The sequence below is a fragment of the Hibiscus syriacus genome, unplaced genomic scaffold (assembly GCF_006381635.1).
Source record: "Hibiscus syriacus cultivar Baekdansim isolate YM2019G1 unplaced genomic scaffold, ASM638163v2 tig00117034_pilon, whole genome shotgun sequence".
Taxonomy (NCBI): Eukaryota; Viridiplantae; Streptophyta; class Magnoliopsida; order Malvales; family Malvaceae; genus Hibiscus; species Hibiscus syriacus.
In genome coordinates this window covers 10,591,934-10,607,002 of record NW_024063533.1, presented here as the reverse complement: position 1 = coordinate 10,607,002, position 15,069 = coordinate 10,591,934, and positions in this window count along the sequence as shown.

Below are 15,069 nucleotides of genomic sequence, written 5' to 3'. Positions count from 1 at the left end.
GTATATTAAAATTATTTTAATTTATATTATTAAATTTAATAAATTAATATTTTATTTAATTACTTTTTTATTTCAATAAAAAATAAAATTGAATTATATCAAAATTAGATTTCTATTAATATTTTAAGTCAAGTGAAAATATTTTAAATTTGAAATTAAATTAAAATCAAATATAATTAATATAATATTAAATTGAATTTGAATCCACCAAAAATTTAATTTTTTTATAGATATAAGCCACTAGATTTATTAAAATTAGGATATATTCAGAATTACAACGAAGATTTACAATTATAATTGTAAACAAAACACAATTTCTTATAATCTGAACACAAGAAACTAGTCACTTAAGATCACACAAGGACGATATAAGGAAAATATTAAAAAAACCTAATCAAATAAATTAAAAAAAAGATAGATGCGAGTACATCTAATCACATCAGCAAACGAACCATAAAAGGGAATCAAGCTATTGAAAGATCACCGACAAACTGCTAATAAGAGTCGAGCGACGTGAAAAAATTATCTACGAATGCAAATCATGTATCTAAATAAAATCCATTGGTTAAGTGACATCTTAATATGTTGTGAAGATGTCAAATCCAACCCTGATAAAAATGATAAACAAAAAAATGATTAAATTACCGAAAATGTACCAAAAGATATAAAAAACGTATCATAAAAGTAGAGAAAAATATGTCATAAAGGAAGAGTTATTAAAAACTAAAAAAACCCAAAGGAAAATCAAAGATGTGATATAAGAAAATAAATAAAAGATAAAAAAATATCAGTGTCGGTAATCAGCACTAAAACTAGTGCCACCGCCTATCAATCAAAGATGAAGAAAAGTTAATATACTATTAGAGTTTTATAGGTAAAAGATTATTAGGGTTTTTATATTAATGATAATTAAACATTATTAGGCATTATGAAAGAAAAATAATTTTGATAATATATGAAAGATAATACCAATAAGATATAAAAAAATTGTTGTTAGAATTCAAATTTGATGGATCTCATCAACAATAAAGTGGAAATATCTAGAAAACGTGGCAAGTAAGCATAATTGGAAACTTTAATAAGTGAAGAATGAAGAACGAAGATGAAAAACGAAAATATCATGTGTTAAAATGGTAGCAAATACACTTTGTGAATGAAGAATGAAGCAGCTTAACCACGGCAGTAGCTTTAATGAGTTGGCAACAATATAAAGAATTGAGGTGGCATCAAACATTTCAGAAATGACAAGCAAATGGCAACACAAATTAATCACAACTAGAAAAGGAATGGCGGCAAGAAGAATGTAGATCATATTATAGGCGACTTATTATACCTATATATATATATATATATATATGGGTTGTTGTTTAGTTTGTATGAACTATGAGAAAAAGTAGAGAGATTAAGAGAGCTACAAATTGTAGCGGGGTTGTGTTTGTGAACTAGTCGCAGCTAGTGTTTGTATAGTATTTTGTTCGTATAAATAATACTGTGAGTTATAAATATATTGATTGCCCATTCACACTTCTAACAAGTGGTGTCAGAGCTTGGTTCGAGTTCAACCACAAATTCATGTGTGTTGATTTATGAGAATTTCTTCTACGAACTGCTCGTTCCTTACTTATGTCTAGATTTGAGTCTTTAAGGCATGACAAATTTGATTGTGGAAGGATGAACAAAGGAAGAATAAGGATTGATGTCGACAAGAGTTATGAATTTGAACTATTGTATGCTTGAGGACAAGCATTGGTTTAAGTGTGGGGGAATTTGATAAGATGCATATTAGAGATATATTCTATGATATTTTCCTCATATTTGAATAACTAAAATTGATTAAATTATAGATTTCGATTATATTTCGTATTTTATGGATTAGGTTGAAGATTTGGATAAAACAAGTTCAAAATCTTATGATTAACTTGATTTTCACAAAATCCCCGAATTAAGGAGGAAAAATCGAAATTCAAGAAGCTAGCAAGACCAGAAGAGGTTTTCGCGTAAGGCGTGGGCATGACTTATTCATCCTGAACTACCGCAGAATAAGTCTTCAGTTAAGGCGTGGGCGCGCCTTACCAGTCCGTACAACCCTAAATTAGGGTTACAAATTTACAAGGGAAAAAGTGTTTAATGACAGCTGGAAGACTTTTGAATTATTCTTATCTTTAGAAAAAGATGAGGGTATTTAAAACTCCTATTTTTGTGGGATTTTCTTTAAGGGAAACTTCTTTATCTAGAATAGGAAAATCCTTATAAAAGGGGTGCTAGGGCCATTAGTTTTACATCAAGTTTTACATTAAGTTTTCTTTATTTTCTTTTGGTTTTCTTTCAATTATGAGTAGCTAAATACTTTTGTTCCAACTGGAGGATAATTGAAGCTTTGGTTCTTCAAGGATTGTGAGATCTAAATAATTTTCATTGTTCTTTTACTTCTTTGCTATTTATATATCTTCTGTTTTTATCAAGAATTATTGTCTTCATTGATTGTGCAAAGGATTCGTTGTTTAATTATCAAGTTGATAAATTGTCATTTAGAACTTTAAATCCGTAATTGTTTAAACGTTCTAATATTAGTGGTAAAGTGACATGGTTGATTATGATTATGTTATGAAGGTATATAACCTTGTCTAAATGAATCGAGCTTGTGTATTCATTTGCTAGAATTGGTGGTCCCTCCAGTGATTAATGTTGTTGGTGGATTAAATCTTAAGAGTTTGTCTAGGGTTGTTCATTAACTAGGGAAATAATCACAGAGCTTCTCTTGATTATCGAGAAATTAAGGAGAGACAGGTTGTTAGAGCTTCTCAATAACCATAACCAATTTAGTGAAAAGTAGAAGATTTTATCATTGCATCTATGATCAATTCTCTGAACCAATTCTGAAATTACACCTTTAGTTGGATATTTACTTAATATCAATTTCTCTAAATTCTTAGTTAATTATAATTGCTTTTTCTTTTTATCTTTCTCAATTTTAAAACCCCTTTTCTTTGCTTTAATTTTCATTAAAATAAATCTACCCAATCCCTGTGGATTCGACCTTGCTTATCGCTACTACAATTTTATATTTCCAAAAGCAAGTATTATTATTTGTTGGATTCGAAACCCACCAAATTTTTGGTGCCGTTGTCGGGGATTGGTGTTATTTAGATTTATTTTGATGCCACGTTCTTCTCGTGCAGGTGAACTCCAATACGATCCTGAAATCGAGAAGACCGCTCACAAGTTAAGAAAAGAAACTAACTTGCGCAACAAACAAACTTCTTATTCTTCATCCCCCGAATCGGAATCTGCAGTCAACTTGGTTGATTCATCCAGCGATTCTGAAATAGAAGGAACAATGGCCAATAAAGAAAGAACTCTAAGAGAATTGGCTGCACCAAATGTGAATCAACAACCGCTCTGCATTGACTACCCAGTTTTGGAGGTAGCTTTTGAATTAAAATCTGGTTTGATTCATTTGTTGCCTACTTTTCATGGACTTTAGAATGAAGATCCTCACAAGCATTTGAAGGAATTTCATGTGGGATGTTCAAGTATGAGACCGCAAGGAGTGACTGAAGAGCAGATAAAATTGCGCACTTTTCCGTTCTCGCTAACCGATAGAGCTAAAGATTGGCTCTTCTATTTACCCCCTGGTTTTGTAAATACTTGGGTCGAGATGGTGAGGATGTTTCTTGATAAATTTTTCCCTTCTTCAAGAGTCGTTGGCATTCGAAGGGAGATATGTGAAATAAAACAAAAAGATACTAAGACCCTTCACGAGTATTGGGAACGATTCAAACGACTGTGTGCCAGCTGCCCTCAACATGGGATTTCTGAGCAACTTCTCATCCAATATTTCTATGAAGGATTACTACCCATGGAGAGGAAGATGATGGAAGCAGCTAGTGGAGGTGCCATAATGAATAAGACTTCTCACGATGCTAGAGAATTGATCTCCATAATGGCCGCCAATTCACAACAATTTGGCTTTAGACAAGGCACATCTTCAAGAAAGGTGAATGAGGTAGGTTCATCCTCCATTGAACATCAATTATCGCATCTCACCTGCCTTGTTCAACAACTAGTTGTAGGAAAAATGCAACAAGTGAAAACTTGTGGGATATGTGTTGCGATCGGTCACCCAACTGACATGTGCCCTATACTTCAAGATGATTCTCATGAGTATGCCAATGCAGTTGGAAGGTTTCCAGATCCACCACAAAGGAAGTATGATCCTTACTCAAATACCTATAATCCAGGATGGAGGGATCATCCTAACCTTAACTATGAACTAAGACCATCACAATTCCAGCGTTTTCCACCTGAGCAGTCTTCTTCAAAGCCAGGTATGTCCCTAGAAGAAATTGTCAAATCACTTACAACTAATACACAACAATTTCATCAAGAGACAAGAACAAGCATACAAAATTTGGAGAATCAAATGAGTCAATTGGCATCCTCCGTGAGTCGGTTAGAATCCCAAGGTAAGTTACCTTCACAAACCATTGTTAATCCAAAGCAAAATGTTAGTGCAATCACATTGAGAAGTGGAAAGGAGTTGAAGGAACCTAGTCCATTGGCACATGGGAGAGCCTTAGAGGAAGAAACTGAAAAGGAAGTTGTTGCTCCTCAAGCTCAGAAAGACCAACCTAAAGGAATCAAAAGCGAAAAATCGAAGGAATTTGTCATAGAACCTCATTTTCCCTCTAGATTCGCTAAATCCAAGAAAGAAGCAGAAGAGAACGAAATTCTTGAGACATTTCACAAGATTGAGGTAAATATTCCTTTACTTGATGCAATTAAACAAGTACCTCGATATGCTAAAGTTCTTAAAGAATTGTGCACCAACAAGAGAAAGCTCAAGGGTAATGAAAAGGTAAGTATGGGGGAAAATGTTTCAGCTGTCCTCCAGAAAAAACTACCCCCCAAGTGCAAAGAAACAGGTATGTTTACTATCCCTTGTAAACTCGGTAATGTTAGGATTGAGAGAGCAATGTTATATCTAGGATCCTCAATAAATATCATGCCTCTTTCTATTTACTCATCTCTGAATGTTGGTCCTTTAAAAGAAACATGAGTGATTCTTCAACTTGCTGATAGATCTAATGTATATCCTCAGGGAGGTTTAGAGGATGTTTTGGTGCAAGTTAATGAATTGGTTTTTCCTGCATATTTTTATGTGCTTGATATGCAAGAACATGATTATTCTAAGTCAACATCAATTTTGTTAGGAATACCATTTTTGAAAACAGCTAGGATAATAATTGATGTAGATGATGGTACACTTACCATGGAATTTGATGGTGAAGTTATTAAATTCAATATTTATGATGCCATGAGATTTCCTAGTGATGTGTCCTCTATTTTTTTCATGGATGTTATTGACCCTTTGGCGTATGAAACATTTAATAAAAATGAAGATGACAAGTTGAAAGATACACTCAACATGAATTTCACTTCTGAAGGATTGCAGGGAATCATGAAAAAGTTTGTGTTGGATCTTGATTTACAAGATACAATCCAAGAACTAAAATCACTCAAACCCATGAGGTATGATGTATCTTATATTGAGTCACTTCTTTCTCACACCAAGCTTCTTCCTTCTCTTGTGCAGACACCAAAATTAGAAACGAAGCCTTTTCCAAATCATCTAAAGCATGTATATTTAGGAGAAGAGGAAACTATTCCGGTGATCATTCCCAACAAACTCTCTTGCTTAGAAGACGAAAAGTTGATTCGAATGCTTAGAGAGTACAAGGAAGCTATTGGGTGGAGAAAAATTTATCTATTGTTGAAACACAAAGTTTGGATACAGGTCAAATGTTTAAGGTCAACGATCATCGATTGAAACCTTTTTATTAAGCTATTGTAGTACCCAACTTAGGATGATTGAGAAGCTACAGCGTCTAGCCAAAGACGTTAAAGAAATGCACTCTTGGGAGACAACCCAATTTTTCCTTTTTCAATTTTTATTTTCGTTGTTTTTATTTTTAATTTTATTTTTATTTTTTTCCTTGACTTATTAGAGTACAATTAATCTTGTTTTCCTCTTTAGGTCAGAACATGAATTTTTGCAACCCGTGGGCACGCCTTACAAAAATAGAATTATTTCTAAAGTCTCTCACTATCCAGAAGATGTTTTTGTATAAGACGTGCCCACGTCTAAACTCAAACAACTTCTGGTTCAGGAAACAAGATTCAAATATTTTTTTATATATAAATGTGCCTTATTTTTTCTTGATTTTCTGTGCTCCTTCAGAAAAATGCGCATCACAAACTGTCCATCGCGCTCTACCCAACCCATATCTCCGCTCAGACCGATAACCAACCCAGCCAACGAACAACACCTTCACCCCCAGCTCATGACAGATATTATGGTTGATGCTCAACATTTTCAGGGTAGTTTTCTGCTCTTATTCTTTTATGGTTTTTGAGCATCTACTTTTGATACATTGAGGACAATGTATGGATTAAGTGTGGGGGAGAGTATTTCATACATTGTTTTTCTCTGAACATAATGTTGCTTCAATTTTTTTTTAAATAAGTATGCTTTAGTTTTTTTTTGTGATTTTTCTCTTCAAAATTCTAGATTCTTTCGATGTTTATCCTTACATGATTTAGATTGTTGTGAATTATCGAATTAAGTTGAAGCATAATAGGGGATTAGTTTGAGTAGTTGAATTCTCATTTCCTACACAATGGTTGATTACTCTTGATGACTGATTGAATGAAAATGTGCGGGAGTTAATACATGTTTACCCTTTTTGCGCGTTTTTGGGCCAATGAGCACTCATTTTCAGCATGCTCTATTTCTTGATTGAGTGATTGCCATACATAGTTAATTTTTCTAGAACTTGCTTTACTATACATGTCGAAGACCACATTTTAGAATTGGATGCATCAAGAATGATAAGGGCATTTAGGTGAAACCACTTTTAGCTTTTGTAAAGAGCCTACCCTAATTATCATCCTTAGAAAGCCAATTTTGAGCCTGAGCCTTTTTGTTTGAAATTAACCATGGTACAAGCAAACATCAAATCCTTTTTTTAATTTCCCCTCTTTTGAACCTTGAATTGGAGGATTGTATGAGCTTCTTCATATAAGAATTAAAATTATCTTAAGAAGATCGGAAGATGTTGGAATATAATGATTCAAGTTGCAATCTCTTTCATAAAAAAAGAGAAGCGAAAGTGTGCAAATGAAATAAAGAAAGAGAGATTGTGCAATGAAAAAAAGTTTATGGCTTGAAGAGAACATTTGAAGATTGAGTTCCATGTGGATAAGTTTGTATGACTCCTTCAATAAAACAACTCAAATTCCCCTCTTACCAAACCTCACCTAAGCCCCATTACACCATGTTTAAGACCCTTAGGTTTTTATGCATTCAATTCATTGACTAGTGGTGGGGATGTGATAGGTTAGCAAGCCTATGGTAAATATTTTCTATGTTTTGGCTTGAGAGTTTGTTGACACCCTTAAACACTTTGAGCATATTGAGTGAATCCAATGTGAGGGTATTAGATCCCACTGCATTTTGATTTCGAAAAGATTGATGGAGTGATTATTCATGTGTGTTGGTATATGAGAATTTCTTCTACAAATTGCTCGTTCCTTACTTATGTCTAGATTTGAGTCTTTAAGGCATGAGAATTTTGATTGTGGAAGGATGAACAAAGGAAGAAGAGGGATTGATGTCGACAAGAGTTATGAATTTGAACTATTGTATGCTTTAGGACAAGCATTGGTTTAAGTGTGGGGGAATTTGATAAGATGCATATTAGACATATATTCTATGATATTTTTCTCATATTTGAATAACTAAAATTGATTAAATTAAAGATTTCGATTATATTTCGTATTTTATGGATTAGGTTGAAGATTTGGATAAAACAAGTTCAAAATCTTATGATGAACTTGATCTTCACAAAATCCACGAATTAAGGAGGAAAAATCAGAATTCAAGAAGCTAGCAAGACCAGAAGAGGTTTTCGCGTAAGGCGTGGGCACAGCTTATTCATCCTGAACTACTGCAGAAGAAGTCTTCAGTTAAGGCGTGGGCGCGCCTTACCAGTCCGTATTACCCTAAATTAGGGTTATGAATTTACAAGGGAAAAAGAGTTTAATAATAGTTGTAAGACTCCTTTGAATTATTCTTATCTTTAGAAAAAGATGAGGGCATTTAAAACTCCTATTTTTGTGGAATTTTCTTTATGGGAAACTTCTTTATCTAGAATAAGAAAATCCTTATAAAAGGGGAGCTAGGGACATTAGTTTTACATCAAGTTTTACATTAAGTTTTCTTTATTTTCTTTTGGTTTTCTTTCAATTATGAGTAACTAAATACTTTTGTTCCAACTGGAGGATAATTGAAGCTTTTGTTCTTCAAGGATTGTGAGATCTAAATAATTTTCATTGTTCTTTTACTTCTTTGCTATTTATATATCTAATGTTTTTATCAAGAATTATTTTCTTGATTGATTGTGCAAAGGATCTGTTGTTCAATTATCAAGTTGATAAATTTCCATTTAGAACTTTAAATCCGTAATTGTTTAAACGTTCTAATATTAGTAGTAAAGTAACATGGTTGATTATGATTATGTTATGAAGGTATATAACCTAGTCTAAATGAATCGAGCTTGTGTATTCGTTGGCTAGAATTGGTGGTCCCTCCAGTGATTAATGCTGTTGGTGGATTAAATCTTAAGAGCTTGTCTATGGTTGTTCATTAACTAGGGAAATAATCAAAGAGCTTCTCTTGATTATCGAGAAACTAAGGAGAGACATGTTGTTAGAACTTCTTAATAACCATAACCAATTTAGTGAAAAGTAGAAGATTTTATCATTGCATCTATGATCAATTCTCTGAACCAATTCTGAAATTACACCTTTAGTTGGATATTTACTTAATATCAATTTCTCTAAATTATTAGTTAATTATAATTGCTTTTTCTTTTTATCTTTCTCAATTTTAAAACCCCTTTTCTTTGCTTTAATTTTCATTAAAATAAATCTACCCAATCCTTGTGGATTCGACCTTGCTTTTCGCTACTACAATTTTATATTTCCAAAAGCAAGTATTATTATTTGTTGGATTCGACACCCACCAAAGCGGTAGTAAATGAAATGAAGAGAAATGGTGAATCGCTCAACGAGGTTAGAGTGATGGAAAAATTTTACAGTCGTAGACATGAAAAATCAACTATGAGGACATGGCAATCGAAGAATCAAAAGATTATCTAAATATTGATCAATAATTTTTTGGGTTTACTTCAAGTCCATGAGCAGAAGATGAAACAAAATGAAGATACTAAAAATTTAGAGCAAGCCTTGCAAAGCAAGATGAATGTCAACGAAGATGAAGCCAGTAGCAGCTACACACGAGGCCGAAGAAATCGTGGTGGTTATCATGGAAGAAATAGAGGTGGAAGAGGTACATAAGGACATGGTGGTCGATCATATGACATGAATCAAATGAGTGAAAACTATCAAACATCAGGTTATGGACGAATATTCAGAGGCTGATATCAACAAGGAAATAAAATTCCAAGTACAATAATATAATTGCAACAAGTATGCCCACTTTAGTTACTAGTGCAGATCAACTCCTAAACAAGAATACAGAAATCATGTTGTAGCAGTTGGAGAAGAAACAATGGAAAAATCATAGGTATTCCTCACTTACAAAGGAAATTAAGAGTTTAATAAAAAAATTGGGTATCTCGATAATTGTGTAGCAACCTTATATGTGGCAGAAAGGAACTATTCGTGAAGTTAGATGAAACAATCTATGGACGAGTAACATTTGGTGATGACTCGTTGATCGCTTGTAAATTTATATGCTAATGCAAGCAATTCTGTGCAAGTATACAAAATCGAATCAAGTAATATAGGGTAAGTGAGTTATCATCTCCTCAGGGATTGGTCTATTCTTTTTAAGTTTCACCACAACCAGAACTAGACGTCACAAGCTAATTCCTGAAATCTTGTCTAACTAGAAAGCTATTAATAATAAAGCAAAAGGAGAAAATATTATAAAGTATAGTTGTAGAAAAGTTTGGTCGAAACAAAATAGATACGCAAAACTATCGAATTAAAATAAAGCAAAGGCAAACGTTGATTCAAATATATTCAAAACAACCTCACATATTCAGACTTATCACATAGCACTCATGCTAATCTTTTGTATTGATAAGCAATTATTCTAAGTCAAGAATGATTTGTTATGACAAGCTTAAGAAGCCCGATAGGATTACTGAGTATTCTTAAACGGTTGTTACAGTAATACTACTCAGCGTTAACTACAACCCTTGGTTTTCAGACTATTGTTGTAGCAATACCTCTCGACGTAAACTATAATTGTTGTTTATATTACTCTAGCGTCTATCCCTTTTAGTCGATTAAAACCCTCTCCTTATCTCTAAGGTAGACAAGTTAGAACATCACCATCCTGAATCCATTCTATTGTTCACGTAGACCTATCTTAATTCTCTCGAATCTAATAGTCAATATCTAGACAACCGACAATCTCTCAACGCTCTTACATTGTCAAGACTTGTTTCACCAAGACCCCAGACAATCTCTCGAAGCTCTAAGTCAGGGCAAAATGTTTAAACAATGAACAAAACAATCATGAACAAAATCATAATTCATCATTCATAAAGAAGAAAATAATTGTTTAGGCAAAATAATGATTAACACCAAGTAAAATAGTTCATGATGTTATAAAAAATTCAACCAAAGTATCACCGTTTTAATACAACCCCAAACAATGTAAGGAAATTAAGAACAAAGGAAGAACGACTCCCAAAACTGGGGCTCTGTCGAGACAATTCTGATCAACACCACGCCTACCCTGGCGGCCAACCTCTCTCGAGGCCTGACCGCCGCTCTGCTACAGCCTATCTATGGAGGACACCAAGGACGGTCGGTCGGGAAACAGTGGGGAATCACTGTAGTTTGCTCGCTCACACTTCAGTTAAAGCTCTTCTAACTTCCTTGCCCCTTTTTTGGCGGTTATGGTTGGGTATTTATAAAGGGAATTCTCTTAGGGTTTCGTGTAAGTGGAGATTCCCTAAATAGTCATTATTGTCTTGTTCAAGCTAAAAAAGGAAAGGCGACTGGTTGTTGTCAGGAGGGCTTCCTTGCACGTGAGGGTAGTCATGCAACTGGCATGTGACATAAGCAATTTCATCATATCCGCTTCAGACTTGCAATATAAATCTTACCCTGGCGAGATAAATTTTCTCCTCATTGTATTTAACTTCTCTATTCCACTGGCCCTTACGAAATACTTTGCCGCGACTGAAATGTTATTCCTTAGGAAATTTCCTGCACATACACAATCCATACAAGACCTTTCTCCTCGACAACATTAGTCAAACCAAATAAATTTTGTTGAAGAAAAACTTATCCACCACAAACAAATATAACCTAAATGCAACTAATATGATGTGTATACTTTGTTTAGACGGGCAATAACTTAAGTAAAACGACTAGAAATATAGTACTTTTATGGAGTTATCACACCCCTAAACTTATGCTATTGCTTGTCCTCAAGCAATGGACAGTAGCTAAAAGAAATTTTAAGATTGTCATGGCAAAGCAGTATTATGAAAATCATGTGGTTTGAAATTTCAACCCTCAGCAAAATTTTGACCTCAACATGTTTAACTATAATAACAGTCAAGTACCTTCCCTAGTCAGGATTCCTTGCTATCATGTGTGTGTGATTGTAATCATTCTATGCCTTAAAGTAATTAGAAAACTTCAAGTAAGTACTTCAGTTTTGTCAAGGTGTTAAATTATTTGTCAGCCTCAGTTTCCACTCCTAGTTATTTATCAACTTTTTTTATGGGGAGTCAGCTCATCACACCTACCCTCCCACACTCTAGGTGAAAAGGAGCATACCTTCCACCCTCAAACTAGTTGGATAGGGTCATCCTGTGACTATTTTCATTCACTCATATGCCTTGGCAGCTCTTAATTTTTATGGAGTTTTCTGGTTATTCCATTACATAAAGGAGTGTCCCTTTTATTCTTCAAGTTTTAAATACTAGGGACTTTGACCTTAACCTTAAAATTCTTAGATTTCTCGGCAATAAGAGAGTTCTTTCCTAAAAGTTTTACTAATTACCTTAAGTAGAGATAGCTTTCAATCATGTTTATAGGTTTTTCAAAGAATCAGACCTAAGGTTGGTTCTCTTCTTTCGACAGTCTTAAAGATAATTATGGCCTAGGCACTTAAATTATGCATTCATCATCGGGCATCCATAATCCATTCCAAAAAATAGACTTAACATGCTTATATCATGACAACCAAAATTTTAAATCAACTATCATCAATTACTTTTTAACAAAGTCTGTGTACTACAATGCCTCCCCCAAACTTGAGGGATGCATTGTCATCAATGCATGAAAGACTAAACTACATGCATCTATATGCAAATGCTAAGATAAAACAAAAAAAATTAAAATGTGATCTTATTGTGGTGGTTTGGCTTAATTGGACACACGCGTTCTGCGTCGTTTGGGAGGAGGAGGACTCTCTGATCCTGAATCTTCTGCTGTAATCACCGAGAGAGATGGCCGAAGGACACGACCTACTGTTCGCGTAATGCGTCACTTAGTGCTCAGGGCTCGTGCTGGTGTTTGTTGTTCTTCAACGGGAGTGGGTTGTGTAGGAACTGGAGTTTGGCTTTGAGATATTTCAGGAATTGGCGTTGCTTGACAAACGAGGAATTGTTCTAGTATTTATTCAGGTTGAGTAGGTGTTTTCAGAAGTAGAGAAGGAAGAGGAGCTGAGGAATTCATCTGTGTCGACGTGGCCTTCTTCTGGTATGAACGAGACATGAGTGGCCAGTGGAGGAACGTCTGTGGGTACTTATGGGGGAACATTCTATGTCAAGGTATTGAATGTACTGCCGCTAGCAGTGTGTTTCAGGATAACATTGGAGAAGGGTGGTAGGTCTTCATTGGTGATTGGGAGCAGCTCCTTGAAGAATGCGTTGAGTTGTGCATCCCTTGCCTTGACGTACCCAAAGAAGATCTCCATATTATTTTCCAAATGCTCGATCTTCTCACGATTTTCTCGCGTGTGTGTGACAATTGCTGCCATTCGGACCATGACAACAGATTTTGCTCCTCTCTCCAGACCTTCATGTGGGGCATTGTCATCAAAGCTTATTAATTCTGGCACTTTCTTCTTAGTGATTCCCTCCTTGGATTTGATGAAATCCTCAAATGGTTCTTCAAGGACCTTTTTTTCTTGCACAGAGCAGTTATCAAGTTAGGAAATAAGATATTACTTTGGTTTCTTTTGGCGTATTCATGGATTTGCTCGAAGATAAGTTCTCCAACATTAATTGCTCGGCCATAGATTATTGAGTGTAACATCATTAGTCTTTTCACTAGCACGGTCGTGTTGTGGGAGGTTGGCATTAGCTTTCACTTGAGAAAGTGATTTCACAACTTCACCACTAGTTTAAGGGCTCGACGATCGACCCATTTCTTTATTGGCTCGTTTCCCTCGAATTTAGCCCATCCAAAACAGAGGTCCTCAAGTACTCCACTGTAAGTCTCTTGGTATGCCTCAGCCACAAACTTCTTATGTTGATCCTCCACTTTTCCCAACTTGAAATATCAGTTGAGTGCTGCAGGAGAAAACTGAATGGTTTTCCCTCTCACATAAACGGTGTGGTGAGATGGGTCTTCAAGATCGACGTAAAATTCTCGAACCATTGTTGGCGCTACAACTTTAGGATGCCTAGTAAATTTCTCCCATTTGTGTTTTCGAACCACATCCATCACTTCTGGTCCGAATGGGTCTTCGTTTTCTAAGAAAAAATGAAACCATCCTCAAAATATACTTGTCATTTTAGAGGTTCTTGAATCGTGCCTCAGCTTCATCCATCTGGAGACTCTCAAAGCCTGGTGTTGGGGATTGATTTTTCTTTGATCTGGCCATGATACTTGTTGGTACAGTGTGTTTTGCGGCGGCGATGGGGGAAATTTTTTAAGGAAAAAATTTTTAAAGGAGAGAAAGTAATGCATGATGAGGAAGGTGGACTGTAAGTTGGTTTTTTTGGAAAGTTAATGGGTGGTTTCTTCGGGGTAATTTGGTCAAAACGAGAGGGGAAAATATATTGCATTAACGGTTCAATATTTGATTTGACATAAAATGGGGAAAATACTTTCCCTTTTACAATTACCGTCAAAACCTCATTTGCTCTAGGGTTTCTCTTCCTTTCATGCGTCAGTTCTCACCTCATACTGCTACGTGTACCTTGCTGGCCTACAATAAATAAAAAATAGAAATAAAGTAAAACAGATAACTAGTTCATAAAATAACTTAATATATTTATGTACAAAATTCAGATTTTCGTTGCCTAAGCAACAAATATTATTCAGGTAAGTAAGGCAAACTCTTGGGCATCGTGTGTTGTTGATGTCTGTTTATCGCGCATGACTGGTTCTCCTTTGTATTTATTTAGTCTCTATCCATTCACCTTGAAAATGGATCCATCATCTTAGTTCTTTATTTCTATTGCTCTATTGTTATGGACTTGATGTACGATGAATGGTCATGACCATCTTGATTTTAGCTTGCCGGGAAATAATTTGAGTCGTGAATTATAGAGCAGCACTAGTTGTCCGGAATAAAATTGCCTATGCAAAATTTTTCTATCATGCCATCTTTTTGTTTTTTCTTTATATAGACGGATATTTTTATAAGCGTGAACTCTGAATTCATCCATTTCATTTAGTTCTAAGAGTCTTGTTTCTCCAGCAAGCTGATCATCCATGTTCAATTTCTTGATGGCCCAATAAGCGTTATGTTCGAGTTCCACATGCAAATGGCATTCCTTACTATAAACGAGTTTGAATGAGGACATTCCTAGCGGTGTCTTACACGCTGTGCGATAAGCCCATAATGCTTCGTTTAGCTTTGGCAACCAGTCCTTTCAGCCTGGGTTGATCACTTTTTCAAGGATCTGTTTTATTTCCCGATTAGAGACTTCGGCTTGTCCATTAGTCCGAGGGTGATATACCATAACTATCCGATGTCGCACTCCATATCGTTTTAGCGCC